We start from the raw sequence: 13095 nt of genomic DNA, 5'->3' as shown, positions 1-13095 counted from the left end.
ATTTTTAGGTTAATTTTAGTTATTATGTTATTATTATTTGGTTTAGATTTATTAGGTTTGTATGATATTATTTGTATTTTATATATGATATTTTTAGGTTTAGTTAGAATGTGAATATTATTTAATTGACTTACTTATAGTTTTTATTGAAATATATGATATTTTATTAATTATATATATATATATATATATATATACATTTTATTAATTATATATATATATGTATATATATATATATATACACGTTCTTTAAATTATTTATTCCATGAAATTTTTTTGATTTAATACCATTTTTTTGTGTATAATATTTTTGATTTAATTTAAATTTTAATAATTAGAAAAAAAATATGGTCATTTAATTAAATTTATGTACGTATTTTAATATTTAATTTTGTTATGTATAGAGTATTTTACTTAGTAAATTAAGTTTTTTTGTGTAAAATTTATGTACGTGTAACAATTTGTAATTTTATTATGTATTTTAATTTGGTCATTTATTTAAATTTTTATAGCTATTTAATTTTTAATTTTGTTATTTGTAGACTATTTTAGGTAGTATTTTAAGTTTATTTGTGTACAATTTATGTACGTGTTTAAATTTTTAATTTTGTTATGTATTTGAATTTGGTAATTTATTTAAATTTGTGTAGGTATGTAATTTTTAATTTTTGTATTTGTAGACTATTTTAGGTAGTATTTTATGTTTTTTTGTGTTAAATTTTTGTACGTGTTCCAAATCTATGTATTTTAATTTGGTCATTTATTTTAATTTGTGTAGCTATTAAATTTGTAATTTTGTTATATGTAGATTATTTTAGAACATTTATTTAAATTTGTGTAGCTATTAAATTTGTTAATTTTTTTAATGTAAAATTTTTGTTGTCAATTTTTTGTATTATATTTAACTTTACAGCATCAATGGCATCTTCATCATCATCTTCATCTAGTATACACATTAAGTCTGGTCCAATAGAAGGAGACGTCTTATGGCTGCAACCTAAACATGTTTCCGAACATGTTTGGAATGGAGAAGCAGACAGAAAACTACATATCAGACGAGCCGTACCCATGTATCAAGGACAAGAAGAAATACCAGAGGAAATTATTCCTCTGCTTCGCCAATCAGGATTCTATTGGATAATGAAAATGGGGTACCTGAAAATTAATTCTTCATTAATTACAGCCTTTATTGAAAGATGGAGGCCCGAGACACACACGTTTCACTTGAGATGCGGAGAGGCTACGATTACTCTTCAAGATGTGTCAGTGTTGTTAGGTCTTCATACTGAGGGGGCACCATTAATTGGTCAGACTAATCTTGATTGGGCTGAATTGTGTGAAGAATTATTGGGAGTCAGACCACAGGAAGGTGAACTTCAAGGTAGTGTGGTCAAATTAAGTTGGCTGGCTCACCATTTTTCAGAAATAAATATCCATGATGGTAACGTAGAACAATTACAAAGGTTTACCCGTGCATGGATCCTCAGATTTATAGGAGGAGTTCTATTTGTTGACAAAAGCAGCAGTAAAGTTTCCCTAAGGTACCTCCAATTTTTACGGGACTTTGAACAGTGCAGCGCGTATGCATGGGGACCTGCCGTGCTTGCTTATTTATACAGAGAGATGTGCAGCGCCACCGATTACAAAATAAAATCAATCGGAGGTATGTGCATCTTAATCCAATTGTGGGCATGGGAACGCTGCACGACTTTGGCTCCAAAGAGAACTCCTTCTATAATAGAAAACAAACCACTCGGACACAGGTTAGTTGCTTTGAAAAAAAAATCATTTGAAAATAATCAATAATATAACGCATCCGCACTAATTATTTCATATTTTTTTTGTAGGTGGCTGCGACGTGGAAACCAACATATTGGCAATGATGATCTAATAGTTTTCCGTCGCAAATTGGATATCATGAAACGACATGAGGTAACAAGATCATCATATATTCGTTAAATAATAAATAAAATGTCATGGTTTAAGATAAATTAACAATTGTGTTATTGTATGCAGTTTCTGTGGGAGCCTTACACAGCAACTGTTATGTCGATGTTGCCTCCCATTTGTTTGGTTGGTAGTATGTCGTGGTGCGCAGTGGTGCCACTCATTTGTTTCCATGTTGTAGAGTGGCACCAACCGGATAGAGTGTTGCGACAATTTGGAATGCAACAACCTATTCCGGAGTCTCCTTCGCAACCATGGAATGTCCACGGGCTAACACTGAAAGGCAAAATGGATGAAAATTGGTTCCAGCTGTTGGCCCCATTTATCAGTCAGTGGAATAATCGAGCTGAGTTTAGGGTCGACGTTTATGCTCGACAAGAGGGCCTATTGAGTTTTAACTCGGATTACATGGTGTGGTATAGGCGCAAAACAAAAATGTTTATCGACCCAAACAATGCAAACACGGCTACATTGGTATTTATTTCTTTTTAATTATTTAACTTCAATTTACTTTTTAAAGCATCGACATTAATTTCCTTACCCTAATAATTGCAGGGTGAAGTTACCGAGACATTGCAATATATGGTGTCACCCCAAGGGCGAAACACATGGACAGTGGATGATCTCGTGCCATATGTGGAAAAGTTAGCGATTTTATCCCAAGAGCAAGAGAGGATCACTGAGCCTGTGGCACATGGTCCAGCATCAGAGCGTCGATTTCCCCCACAAGAGTTTCACATGCTTCAGTCAAGTGTTGAAACTCGAGGTTTTGACAGACGAAGGGAGATTGTTCAAGCGGAAGATTTTTCCCAACATATGGAGCAGCGTGGCCATGGAATGTATTACACGCCACCAACATTTGCTCAGTATCCTTCGCAGATGTATCAGTATCCTTTCGAGGGCCATGACACTGATATGTCTGCAAGCGAACATTCGTTTGGTGGTGTTGCCGAAACACAACCTCATTTTTCATGGCCGACCATGACCCCTTCGCAGCAACATGATGCCCCAATGGCAACACCTAATGCCCCATTAGGTCAGCAATGGGATGTACCTGGAGCAATCCCTCCTATGGGTGATTTATTAGGTGTTGATTTGCGTCACGAGTTTTCTGCAGAGGCTGAGGAACAAGGGCGGAGACAGCGCGCAAGAAGAAATCCGGATCGTCAAGCCCGAAGGTGGGATCGACCATGTGGCACATCCTCGCGCCATCACGAACACCATGATGACTGATTTTGATGTCTCTATTTGAAATTTGTTTTGTATCTTTGAAATTTGAATTTCAGACTTAATTTATGGTATCTCATTGTGCTTGTTATTGAATTTGTTATGGAATTGCGTTTTTTTATCACCATTTGTTATTGAATCACCATCGCGGACACCATAATGACCATTTTGATGTCACGCATCAAACTAGAATAATAAATAAAGTCATAAAGAAAAAGTTAAGTACACAAATCAAATAAGTAACGATAGTAATCATAATGACTATTTTTATGTCGCGCATCAAAGTAAGTATATGGGTTAGGTTTAGGGTTAGTGGTTTATTTTAAGGGTTAGTGGTTTATTTTTAGGGTTAGTGGTTAGGGTTTAGGGTTAGTGGTTTATTTTAAGGGTTAGTGGTTTATTTTTAGGGTTAGTGGTTTATTTTTAGGGTTAGTGGTTAGGGTTTAGGGTTAGTTGTTTATTTTAAGGGTTAGTGGTTAGGGTTTAGGGTTACTAGTTTATTTTAAGGGTTAGTAGTTATGGTTTAGGGTTAGTTGGTTATTTTTAGGGTTAGTAGTTAGGGTATAGGGTTAGTGGTTTATTTTAAGGGTTAGTAGTTAGGGTTTAGGGTTAGTTGGTTATTTTTAGGGTTAGTGGTTAGGGTATAGGGTTAGTGGTTTATTTTAAGGGTTAGTAGTTAGGGTTTAGGGTTAGTAGGTTATTTTTAGGGTTAGTAGTTAGGGTTTAGGGTTAGTTGGTTATTTTTAGGGTTAGTGGTTAGGGTTTAGGGTTAGTAGTTTATTTTAAGGGTTAGTGATTAGGGTTTAGAAGTTAGGTTTAAGGGTTATGGGTTAGTTTTATGAGTTATGGTTAGGGTTATGACTTTGGGTTAGGGGTTATGGGTTGCTAATCATAATCACTATTTTTATGTCACGCATCAAACGAATTCATTGGGGTTTAGGGTTAGAGGTTAGGGGTTATGGGTTAGTAATCATAGTTTTAACTACCGAATTCAAAGAATCCCAGAAATTGAATACATTGAACAATATGTAAACAAATACAAGTCACTCAACTAACATACATAAATCAATGATTTGAACAACTCCCACGCTCAGATTGCATTGGACACCGACGCCTGTTATGCCCTTCGGCTCCACATCTACTACATTTTGTTCGGTGCTCAGTAGGTTCGACCCAATCCATCTCATTTCTTATCCTTGTTGATTTTGGCCGACCTTTCGCACGAATTGTAGTTGGGTCAGGGATAAGTGTCCATGCGTCATCAGAAGGAGGAATAGCCGCTTCATTCCCAAGAGGCCACCATTGTGCGGAGTAAGCTTTTAAGATGTGCTCGTTTGTATAAACAACATCTATATATTGGTAGTAGTTCATGCTCACGTAACCACAAGCTGCAATAATGTGTGAACATGGATAGTGAAGCGCAGAATACCTTCCGCATTGACAATGACGATCATTCAAGTTTACTGCCCACTTTTGTCCGCCACGTTGCGTTATAGGGTTGAAGCTCTCCTCTACTTCAAACCTTGTGGAGTGGATATCATACACGCGAACGATGTGCGTACAAGCTTGTTCTTGATTTTTCCTCAGTTCTTTAACAAGCTTTGAACAATATAGTTGGCCTTCATTTAACTGTCTTTGGGCTTGGCGGCCACGCTCAACAAAGTACTTTCGACACCTACTGTACGTTGATTTCACCAATGCTGTTATGGGAATGTTGCGACAATCCTTTAAAACCTTATTGATACATTCTGAGAGGTTCGTTGTCATGTGGCCATATCGACGTCCTTCCCTATCGTAAGCCATCGTCCATTTTTCCTTTGAGATGCGATCTATCCATGTTGCTATGGCTGGACTCAGTTCACGAAATTTTTCTAAATTTTGATCAAAAATGTGCTTGCATGGAGTGTAGGCTGCATAAAATTAGTTATGAATAACAATTTTAAGTATAAATGAAAGTAAAATAAACGTGACCATCAAATATGAAATCTTACCCAATTTCTTCAACATTTCTTTTTGTTTGGCATTATTGAATTTTCGATTGAAGTTGCTTGCTATGTGTCGCACACAGTAGACATGATAACCGTGGGGAGGTTGCCAACCAAGTGCTTCGTTAGCGACAGCGGACTTTATACTCGCGTGTCGATCAGATATGAGACAAATACCATTTTTATCAGTGACGTGTTCACGCAAGTGTGCCAAAAACCATGACCACGCTGTCAACGTTTCACCTTCAACCACAGCGAATGCTAGAGGAAGGACGCCACCATTTCCATCTTGTGATGTGGCCATTAAGAGGGTCCCACGGTATTTGCCGTACAAATGTGTGCCGTCAACTTGTATGATTGGCTTACAGTACTTGAAAGCCTCTTTACATTGGCCAAAAGTCCAGAACACTCTATGAAATTGGCGGTGTTCGCGACTAACCGTATTTCCAACGATAAAATCGTCATGTAGTATTTGAAAATACGATCCAGGAGAATGATTTTGCATGTGTGTTAGCCACGACGAAAGTTTCGCATATGAGTCATCCCAATCGCCATATTCAATAGCAATGGCTTTTTGTTTCGCCAACCAAGCTTTTTTGTACGACACCTTGTACGCAAATTGACTGTTAATCCTCTCCTGAATCAATGAAATTTTTATCGATGGATCTTCTCTGATCATGCCTGTCATTAGAATAACAAAATTTAAATGACAATTAAGGCTAAACAATAACATAATATGAACATAAAATACGTACCTACTACACAAGTCGCAATTAAATCTGAATCAAGTTTCTCGTGATCTTGGGTCATGGTCATATTGAGACATGTGTGTGGTCCACCCCATTGAGTGACTTTCCATGAATCAGTCTTTTTAGATAGAATTGACCTCATGTAGAAAGGGCAAGGACAATCTGCATTTCTATTCAAGCAACAAACCACATACTTGTCCCATTTGCTTTCAACCACTTTGAAACTTTTGATGCACCCTCATAACATATTGTTTGACCGCATTCTTGACCGCATCTTTACTATCAAAATTCCATGCCAACATATAATTCTTGGCCAACATTAAAAGTGGATGGCATCTCCAAACCACAAATGTCCTCCTCATCAGGATGGCTCCAGTTGATATTATTATAAGGCAAAGCATCATTCCAAAATGGATTCTCAATTGCTTGTACACCTTATAGTCCAAAAAAAATTCAAATCATACTTATTTGGCATTAAATACAATTGTCGTGAAATAATAAATGTATTGAGTGAAATATTTTTTAATAGTAAATCATACCTTCTGCTGGGTGAACAATTCTTACTGGTGGAATCATGCCGGGGACTTCATTGTCTGTATCTGATATACCGTCAACACTGTCATCTTCGTCTAACGACTCTTCAACGTATGAGTTAGACACAAGATAATCATCATCATCATTATCATCATCTTCGTCAAGATTTAAATTGCTCATATTTGTTGGCGGTTGTGTGTAATCATTAGATACATAATTTCCACATGATGTAAGGGAATTTGCAGAATGAAACATTGAACCACCAGCCACATCCTTTTCTATGTACAATTCTAGAACTGACATTTCTTGTTGTTGTTTAAAACTTTCTAGCATCGTTTCAACGTCTTCGTCATCGCAAATTTGCAAGGCAATATATTTTCCTGACACTAAAAATCTACAACTGATAGCAGAAATAATTTCATTATTTTCTAACTTTACCTTATCTCCAATTTTTTTCTTCAAAGCATTGAAACTAATTCCACGTTTAATCTGAATCGCTTTTTTACTGCCTTCAAATATTACACCATCATTATCTTCATATACCCTTCCATTGAAATACAACACTGTTATAACCGAATTCATCGTGTACCTACAAAAACAATATTTTAATTAATTATTCATAATAAATTTAAAATAGTCAAATATAATCACAAAAAGTCTCTTTAACACAATTTTACATTAAAAAATTATTGTATAAAAAATTTATTAACTTTAAATATTTTTCATGGTAAAAACTTAAAAAAAATAAACGATTCATACGTACTAATTTTAAAGCCCAAATAAATCATAAATAAAGTTAGTATTATTTATAAATAATTCATTCTCATAATAATAACTTCAACTTACGTACTACAAATAAATATAATGGAAAAAAATTAATTTTAAATACCGCTCAAGTTAATGGCTCATAAAATAAATTTACTATAACTTTATATTAAAATAAATTTCCACACTAAAAATACTTATTTCATTAATTATGATGTTACAAATTTTTTTACTTTCAATTTTTAACACTAACAAAGTATTAATACCAACCTAATCTAATTAAAAATATACTAAAATTTTTATATTTACCAATTTTTTTGGGACTCAAATATTTTCTTTAGATAAATATCATCAAAAATATTTTATATTTTACAAACACAAAGAAGCATATCAAATATAAGACTAATTTAATTAAAAAATTATTAAAAACAAAACATTCAAAATGCTCTAAAAAATTACTTAACAAATATTTTATAATACAAATTATTTGACTCAAAATTGCTAACTTGATTCAGAAATTTATTAACTCAAATATTTTTCATGGTAAAAACTTAAAAAAATAAACGATTCATACGTACTAATTTTAAAGCCCAAATAAATCATAAATAAAGTTAGTATTATTTATAAGTAATTCATTCTCATAATAATAACTTCAACTTACGTACTACAAATAAATATAATGGAAAAAAATTAATTTTAAATACCGCTCATGATGTTACAAATTTTTTTACTTTCAATTTTTAACACTAACAAAGTATTAATACCAACCTAATCTAATTAAAAATATACTAAAATTTTCATATTTACCAATTTTTTTGGGACTCAAATATTTTCTTTAGATAAATATCATCAAAAATATTTTCTATTTTACAAACACAAAGAAGCATATCAAATATAAGACTAATTTAATTAAAAAATTATTAAAAACAAAACATTCAAAATGCTCTAAAAAATTACTTAACAAATATTTTATAATACAAATTATTTTACTCAAAATTGTTAACTTGATTCAGAAATTTATGCCTCAACAAATAAATTTCAAACCTTGTAGGCACAAATTTAAATCTCAAGAAAAACTTACAATTTTTGAAAATTGAATTGTAACTTTCAAAGCACAGCACCAACACTAACAATTTGCAGTTTTGAATACACAGCGAACTCACTTTGGAAAAAAACACCACCACTGAGTTTTCAAGATACACACACACTGAGGGTTTAGACACACTGAGCACAACTAAGCAGTTTTGAACACACACTAAGGGTTTAGCAGTTTTGAACACACACTGAGGATTTTTTTTTCGAGTATATAAAGGCACTGAATCGCTAGTTGGAACGGCTATTTTCTTGCCCTTAAACCGCCAATGGCAGTTGCAACTTGCCATGAAATCGCCAATGGCAGTTGCAACTTGCCTTTTGGCCTGCAAACGCTGCAACCAGCTGCAAAAGCCTGCACCCTGGAACTCGCCAGTTTGACTGGCGGTTCCATCTTCCAGCTATATCGCCAATGGAACTTGCGATTTGTTCCTGTGCATGTGCAAGTCGCTGCTGTCAGTGGCGACTCCAAGCAGCAGCAGCAAACCCGCCAGTCCCACTGGCGGTTTGCTTGCACCATGCATGCAACCACGTAGAAAAGTGCCCCCTTGAGGAAATTTTTTTAAAAAGACCCCATCTGGGGAAATATTTTGTAAAAGAACCCCAGATGGGGAAATTTGCCGAGTTTAGACACAGTTAAGAGGGGATAAAAGGGTGTGGGGTCTTCCCAGTATATGCCACAGCGTTGGGGTTAAAGCTGGTTGGGAGTAATGGCAAATAATGAAAATGGGTGGATTTTAGAATGGTCGTTTTACCAAAGGATCCACTACCGTGATGTTATGAATCCGGTGAGTCAATGTCAGTTTCATCCTGTTATCAACTATTATATATATATATATATATATATATATATATATATTTTTTTTTTTTTTTTCTTTTTTTGTCTTTAAGCCTTCAATTCATCATGGAAAAAAGATGTTGATTAATCCAAAATTCGATTAGAAAATAAGTAAAGCTTGATAAAAAATTATTTTTGCTAAGGTTGAACTCGGATACTATTCGAATAATTCAACTTTAACTTCAGCACATTAATCACTTGTGCTCAATACCCTTGATTATCAACTATTTTATATGTGTCTCATACTTGTGATCTAGGAGTTGTGCTGTTTAGTTTACTGGCCTTTGAAAAATGAAAACATTCCCAATGGCCTATGGAACCAATGGCATGTTCTCTTTTGGGTTTTGAGTAGAGCCAATTTGAGGAGGGGTAACGGGGATTGGATTAAGGACAACGATTTAATAAACTTTTTTCTAAGTGCTTCTCTTATCAGTTTATTTTGATAAACTTTACCTTGATGGTTTCAAGGCCATATAGGAAAATCATAACCGTCTTAAATAAGTATTGCCAAGCATCTGCTCGTGTGCAGATATGATGAGCTCAAATCAGCTCTGTTGATACTCTTCCATACCCGCACTGACTTATCTCGTGTGGATTTGTGAAATAAAAAATTGTCTTGTTTTAAGAATCATTATCAGTTACATTTTCAATATATATTAAATTTCAAAAGACGTCTGAAATGTTGTTCTTATTATTTTCTGAGTTATGTTGGGCCTGTTGGGTGATGGTTTTGCTCAGGTAGTGTGTCCTGTAATTGAGTCTGTCATTACACTGGTAAATATTTATTGACATTTGGCTTTAAGTTTTTTCTTCCATGGGTGATGGTTGCTGTGGAAAATCCATTTTCTGTAGTTGAACTTCTTTTTTTTATCATATGAAACAGTTCATTGTTGGACATTGTGGCATCATTTTTTTATCAGCCAATATTGTTGTTAGTTTTATTTTAGAATGTTAGTGGAGAGATTCAAACCCACGATGTTTCTCTTTTCTTCTCCCTTCAACTCTTCAACCCTCCTTCTCAATTATCAAATCAATCTTATAACTCCTGACATTGCTGCATTATATTATGCATTTCCTGATGCTGTATGAGCAAACATACATAAGGAATGATTAAAAATTTGTGAAATTGGTTAACAAATTGTGACTGGTGTAATTGTTTGCTGAGAAGTGATCCGCTCCCTTTCTCATAGGAAATGGACATGTCCATTTATAAGCTTGTGTAAAGATGGCCAGATGTAATTGTTTGAAGTTGCAAACTTGCAAATTTCTTATTATTTGCTAGTCGCTACTAATAAATGATGTATTCTGTTTTTGGATTTTAGTTGCAGTTTGTATTCTATATGGAATGTACATGTGCAATAATGTGGCATGTGATTTTTGATGGGTTTTGGTATGCCAATTAATCCATCTAAGAGCCTGATAGGTTTCCCTCGAATTGCTGTTGTTTATCCTTGTGGAAGGTTATATTTTGAATTTGGACAGTATTTAACTCGATTGCAAGCTAAGGTGTAAGAAGAGACGAGGTTAGAACGGGTCAAGTGGGTGTTCATTAAAAAATACAATGGGATGTACATGAATTCAAATCAACAGTTATGTTCTGTAGGGGCTGGAAATGTGGGTGGAAGGTGTATAGGAATGTTCAATTTCAATACTCAGAAGTTGGAAACCAAATTCTACCATCAATGAAGAGTTGGAAACAAAATCCTTACAAATATGACTATTTGAGTTATGTAGGAATTATACTTACAAAAGTTGAATTGAAGTGCTTCCATCATTTTTAGGCACAATCATGTTTTACTAGCTTGAGCGTTCGAACCTTTACAGGTACACCCCTTTCCACTGACCAGAAGGATGCTTGTAGCAGTTGGACCCTAAATAAATTATATGCTACGCAACAATCAAATTTATCATTCAAAATCTATTAAATTTGTAAAATCATTTTAAAAAGAAGTGTCTGAAAAAAAAGGCAAAAAACGTAGAGGTATCCTTTAAATTGTAATTCAAGGGTGAGTCATATGAAATCAAAGTTATCAACTTTCAGAATTTATGTAAATTCGTCACTTGTCAAAGATTTATAAACTCAACTTGTAAACTCATAAAACTCTACTTTATATATAAATAATAATAAAATACATATAAATAACATAATAATTAAATATTTCAACAACATAATAAAATAAAATAATAAATCATAAATTTAATAATACTTAAATAATCAAATTTAATAATGCACCACTACTAGATAATAATTTATAGATATGATAGTAGTGGTAAAACATTTTCATCGAAAATTTGATGTTGTTAGAGAACAAGAATTTGATATTATTAGAGGTGAAAGTTCTTTGATGCATGAACAATGTATTAAATGGAGGTATGTTGAACCCAAACTTACATAAAATAATTGAAAACGATTTATGTTTTGGTTTAATTTTTTTAACTTATTGGTTTGATGGTAAACTCGAGAGTATAACCTGTTTGTATTACGTCTATCAAGTTTATCCCGAATTTACTAAAAACAGTAAACTCATAAATTTATAAAAATTAATAAATTAATTGGAGAATTTTGATAATCATGGATTAAAATATAAATTAAACATATAACCGTTTTTCTAGAATTTTTTAATTAAAACACGTTTTTTTTTTCATTTAAGAAACAGAAACAAACGCCTATATCAGATGCACAAGCCAAGACAATTAATGCTGCTAAAGTGCAAAGCTTAGCTCATGGAAATGCACTTTAAAATTTTAAAACTTCTAATACAGCCACCGTCCAGTGAAATAGTCATTCTCCAATTCTTAAGTTACACATACTAACCAAAAAAGAAAATAATTTTATATATCCATCACAAAGTGTTTAACACATGGTGCTCTCTCTGCCACAACATTATATTTTATATTAAAAAAACCAATATCATATATACGACGTTCACAAGTCATTCATTAATTTGATTATCAAATAATTATGCACAAGATGCACGAGTAAAAGAATAGGATTAAACTGAGTATGCACTGAATTAGAGGTAGGGTATGGCATTGCATGTCAATTCTCACCATCATCTCCCTCCACCCTTTTCCCCCACAAGCCTAATATTAATGTTAATATTTGCTGGTCCAGCTTTTCCCCTATAATTCTCATCATCACAAGCCTAATACTAATGTTAATATTTGCTGGTCCATATATGTTGATGTTATATACCAGGGTGGTTGGAAAATTAAGTCCACGTACTACGTATTTCTAATCCCAGCTACTCTGTAAAGAGGACCAACCATTTTGGTCCCATACAATTTGGTCAGCCTGGCATCCATCAATGTATACTATAATTAATCATGATCAATGGTGACTTCCAATAATTCTTCGTTATTCTAATTTTATTAGGGCATAAACTTTCGCACTTAAGCTAATGAATGAATTTTTTTATATGTAGATGCATGTGAAAATGTTCTGTGATTTCTTAGTTCCTCTCCCATTGCCTTGGAAAATTTCCTCCCAATAACGGTATAGAAGTTATATATAATAGACTTGCTACGCTAAGGACGATGGCCAAAAACTTATTTATTTTTATTAGAAATTGTAACATTTAATATTATAGAATATTTTCACTGTAATTTTAATAATAATAAAATAATAATAATAAGTTTTATTTATTAATGTTTTAACAATTGTATTTATTAAAACAATAATTAACAAAATTCCTATATTCTTTTTACTCTTTTACAATGCAAAAAATCTATGAACACCTAATGCTATTGTACACTTAGAGAGAAAAAGAGAAATAAATATAAATATAATAAATAATATGATGTGATAAAAATGTTGATAAAGTATTTATAACATAACATGTGTATATGCATAAATAATTGTGTCTAATCAACCTTGGAAAGTAAAACTATGTGAATTATATATATATATATATATATATATATATATATATATATATATATATATTCATACAATAAT

Source organism: Glycine max, chromosome 12 (assembly GCF_000004515.6).
Source record: "Glycine max cultivar Williams 82 chromosome 12, Glycine_max_v4.0, whole genome shotgun sequence".
NCBI lineage: Eukaryota > Viridiplantae > Streptophyta > Magnoliopsida > Fabales > Fabaceae > Glycine > Glycine max.
The sequence above is the reverse complement of the archived record's forward strand: the minus strand, read 5'-3'. Positions refer to the sequence as shown.